This window comes from Nuphar pumila, chromosome 11 (assembly GCF_984573655.1).
Source record: "Nuphar pumila chromosome 11, dmNupPumi1.hap1.1, whole genome shotgun sequence".
Lineage (NCBI taxonomy): Eukaryota > Viridiplantae > Streptophyta > Magnoliopsida > Nymphaeales > Nymphaeaceae > Nuphar > Nuphar pumila.
In genome coordinates this window covers 107725758-107730560 of record NC_143259.1, presented here as the reverse complement: position 1 = coordinate 107730560, position 4803 = coordinate 107725758, and the positions used below count along the sequence as shown (strand labels likewise).

The following is a 4803-nucleotide window of genomic DNA, read 5'->3' as shown; positions in this document are numbered from 1 at the left end:
CAATCCTTCTACTTGGAAAGCCACTGTCAAAATAGCCAACCTGGTGATCAAGTAAATGCTCTTTCCAGAAAAATAAAGGAAAAGGTGGATCAGGTAAGACTATGGGATTCTGTGAAGCCTATCCTGTTTACTACTCAAAGTAGCTATAGCCCCACAATAAATTACAGATGTCACTTTTGTGTTAAATATTTTATATAATGGTTTTATCTAATCTGTCTTGCTTAGTTAGAACAAAAAGGATCCCATTGACATATGATACAAAAGATCTTATGTCGATCCTAACCATCCAACTGATGCACCAGGATGGCTAGGATCAGTCCACGTCCAGGTGAGAATGTGGGATGATCCTAGCCGTTGGTTGGTCGGCTAAGATTGAATGTATGATAGACCCCATCATATGGCAAATGATGATCCATACTGCAGTTAGAAGCGCCTACGATGGTGAGGAGCCTTAGATGTGGTTCATCTTCATAGATGAACCTCATCTAAACCTCAAAACTGTCTTCTATGTTATGGTTGTCCTCACATGTACCACCCTAAACCGTCCAATTAAATGATAGGATACTCAAAAAGCCTTGCAAATATAATCTTTACATGGTTTGTTTAATAAATACAGATTTTGAATTATATCATTGTGATGCTTGAGAAAGGTATTCAAAAGCATAAAATGAATTCACCACTTGAAAAAAAAAATCATGATTTTATTTTTATGGTAGACTAGCTGCTTGATGGGTCCACCCATCTCCTTTACTTTTTCTATCTAAGAACACTTTTTGAGCAGCTGCATCGCATGCTTAGCATGCAGCTTCGCTACTGCTGATAATTCATCTTGGTATTTCTCAAGATATGGGTAGCTGTTCGCTGCGTATAATGTGAAGAGTTTGTAGCTATGTGCTAGAAGTAGTATTTAGAAAAAAATATAAAAACATGCCTAACTTTTCAGTTATTTATGATCACAGCCTAACTTGTGAAATATTAAAAATACACACTTAGTCATAACAAAAAAAATCTCAAAAGTTAGGGCTGTATTTATAAAATTTTAAAATTTAAGTCGTGATTATAAATAGGCTAAAAGTCAGGCATGTTTTTGTAAAAACTTTCTAATATTTATCATCAAAAGTTTTGAGCAAAGAGAAGGACGCACACGGATCCGACTCTTGTGAGAAAACTCCGATACCGCACTGCGATCTTCAAGCGAATCGATTTCCCTCTGCCTCTCCTGCTTCATCCTCTCGAGCAGGTCGATGGTTGCCAGCCTACCGCGAACCCGCGGGCTGTTCCTGTTGAAGGCAGCGTGCCATTCGATCTCCACCTCATCCCTGCGAGCCTCCTGCAACTTGGTGGCAACAGGGACCGGCGCGCTCCGCGACAGCAGTACTGCTAGACCACCCTCCGAGCAACTCGCTGCCGCATCACCATTATCATTCTGGTTAATATGATTCCCCAGCGTAAGCTTTCTCACTATGTCAGCGACTCTTCCCCCAGGTTGGCCAGCATCAGAGGCTTGCTCTCTTGGACACAAGCTTTCGACGGTGTTGTGCTCTTCTTCATCAGGGACAGGTAAACGTTCAAGTCCAGTTGAGCCATCGTGACTGTCCACCGCTTTCTTTGCCGAGGAAGTGCTCATCGTTTGATCCGTGTTGTGCAGCAGGCGAGGGCTGTAAGTACTGGCCTCGTTCGCCTTTTGCGAGGCTTCCGACTCCACTTCCCTCCACAAGCGCACCAGAGACGATGCACGCACCAATCCATTCGGAAGATCGGCCAAGGCGGCTTCCGGCCGCCTTGCGGATGGAGAGGTGCGGCCCTTGGGAGATGAAGTTTTTACTGTAAATGAAGCAGATCGAAGGAAAACAGTTGGCGAGTGCGACCGGGGTTGGCTTCTCGGCGTTCTCGCGAATTCCATCATCTTGAGGCCTCTGGATCACTTGTACAATTCCTTCGAGAATTTCTTCAAGTCGGCCTTTTTGTCGTGAAAATCCTGCCGTATGAAACAATGCAGCTGGTTGGTGATCTCTCCCTCTCTCTCTCTCTCTCTCTCTCTCTCTCTCTCTCTCTCTCTCTCTCTCTCTTATATATATTTTTACGCTGGTGGTCCTGTTGGGTGCATGCCAAGGAAGCCGTTTATCATTGCTAAGAAGGACTCTTGATGAATGGTGATTATTGTAGAGCTTTTACATGCACTTTGAAACTTATCGACTTGGTGAAAATTAGATGGTGGGGCTTTATCTTCCTTCAAGAAGAAGAAAAAGGAGCTGCGGCAACTATTCAATCTAATGATACTGAGGCAACTATATGGCATTGAACATATGTTCCGCGAAGAAAGAGTTGAGACAACTATACAATCAAATGATATTTAGCATATGGTCTTCGAAGGAGTCGAGGCAACTATTCAATCAAATGATATCGAACACGTAACGCAGAGGGAAAATGGTATAGCTTGGTATCACAGGTGAATAGGTTTATAACTTACGGTTCCCCTCTCTCTCTCTACCGCTAGAACCTGACAGACTGTGTTCTGCATGGATTGAAAAAGGATGCTGTGGAGGAACCGTATCATCTTGGAATAGCAGCAGCTCCGCATCGTGCGGAACCATGTATAGATACATTAACAGGGAACGGGAGAGAACAAACCAGGAGAAGGCACAAAGCGGAACGAAGGTGCAGCGACCATCAAGACAAAAAAGGAAAACTAAAAAAGGAATGAAGTGAAGACAATCATCCAAAACGAAACGGCCAAGAATAGAAAGGAAAAAGAGAAACTCAAGCTGGATCGATCACGCGGGCGTCTTTTAAGGGAGTGGCACGCGCAAGCTGTTTGTCATATTTAGTTTGACCATAGACAGATAGCATATACCAATATAATGACAGAAACAGAGAGAGAGACGCACCCCGTGTGTGTCGGCATCACTTAGCGTTGTAGTCTGATGCGGTTGCAAAGACTTAAGTACCCTTTCTTGCTATTCTCGCCATGAAACGATGGTTCAAGAAAATGATAAAAATGCCCTTCATCCAAAAAAAGAAAATGACAATTCGAGAAAAAGACAAAAATATCCTTCAAGATGTTAACTCTTCAAAGTCTAAACATTCCGTTTTTGCCCTAAGCAGTAAACTTTTACGTCATTTGCTATAACAGGAGCTCCTTGTGACAATGCACCATTTACCATCGTTTGTTGTCGTCGGAGCAGCCTTTGTTGTCGTCTCGATTCCAGGTTCCCACCTCGGTTTTTAGGTTGTGTTACAACACATTGTCGCCTTCTTGTTCATGTCTTATGTTACAAAACATTTTCAAGTTCGCGATCGACTGGTTCGATCATTGGTGGGCGTCATAGGGGCATTTATCATCCATCTCTTTTTACAGTCTTCTCTTCTTTTTCATTGTCGTTAAGCAGTATGAAAGAAAGCAATGACGCACAAACATTCCAACAAGTGCCATTAAGGCATCGTGAGTACTTTTCCATGTCATCGTGCTATTGTTGAAGAACGTATGTCATCATGAGTGTCATTAAAGCATTGTTTTGTTATTGCAGGTGGATCTTGTCCTTTCGATGGTTGAAAACTTAACGATATTTATAAAACGATGGGACCTATTGACAAGAATGCTTGTTTACAGATGCGAGGAAGGGCCTCTACCCTATCCGGTATCGTCCATTCACTTAGTATATGCAATGTATCACAAATCGCGGTTTTAGAAACATACTACCGATTTGTGAGATATTATTTTGTTTGTTAATATCGATTTGTAAGCTATTATGCTGGATTTTTGTATCGATTTGTAATATATTTTGTGATATGTATATCAATTTATAAGATATTATGTGTTTTGTAGTGCCGATTTGTAAGCTATTATGCTGAATTTTTGTGTCAATTTATAATATAATTTATGATATGTATATCAATTTATAAAATATTATATATTTTATAGTATCGATTTATAAGCTATTATGCTGAATTGCCGTATCGATTTGTAATATATTATGCAATATGTATATCGATTTGTAAGATATTATGTGTTTTCTACTATCGATTTGTAAGATATTTGTAGAAAGACTTAAAATGTGTGCGTGCAAAAATACATTGTTACGCGCTTGTGGTGGCGATTTTCATATTCAAATTGCTACTCATTTAGCGATTTCTATTGAAATCACTTCACAACATTGTAGATATAATTAAATCGTTGTCACATGAATCACTATCGTCAACACGTATACGACAAATCGTTTCTTTTATTGGCATGGTAAGTAACAACTCGATGCATAGTATAAGCAAATAACAAATCATTGTTGCTTTTATACTGTGATTCATTCAATCATTTCTTTGACTTGCTTAACCTTATCGGTATTCGTTGTTATATGCAGCTTGAATCAATCATAGTAAACATATGTGTTGGCTAACGCAAAATGATATCTTGCTTATGACAGTGGTGAGCTTATCACCTGGTTCCAATGAAGATGATTTATCTCAATCATTGAAAAGTTATGGAGAAGTGAACATGTGCACTAATGATGCACATGATAAGACGGGTGCAGGCATTGGATTCACTCTTGACTTAAATGTTCCAGCAGAAGAAATGCAATTCGATAATGAAGTAGACGATCATGACAGTACACTTGATAAAGTTGCAGGCACTGAGAATGAACATGATAGTACACCTGACTATGTTCCCGTAGAAGGAATGCAGTTTAATATTGAGGAATGTGCATATAAATTTTACAATGATTATGCCTTAAAACTTGGCTTTAGTGTTAGAAGGTATTCTTGGTCAAAATTTTTACAATGTGTCATGGTGAGAAAGACATATGTTTG

At 40.0% G+C, this 4803-nt stretch overlaps 1 long non-coding RNA gene across 1 annotated transcript; it reads left to right on the top strand.

The window, feature by feature from the left end:
• The first annotated feature begins 1908 nt into the window (after window positions 1-1908).
• Window positions 1909-2683, top strand: LOC149822740 (uncharacterized). The gene is made up of 3 exons (XR_016426214.1): window positions 1909-2002; window positions 2212-2449; window positions 2534-2683. It is a non-coding gene; the product is annotated as an uncharacterized LOC149822740 (long non-coding RNA).
• The last annotated feature ends 2120 nt before the right edge of the window (window positions 2684-4803 follow it).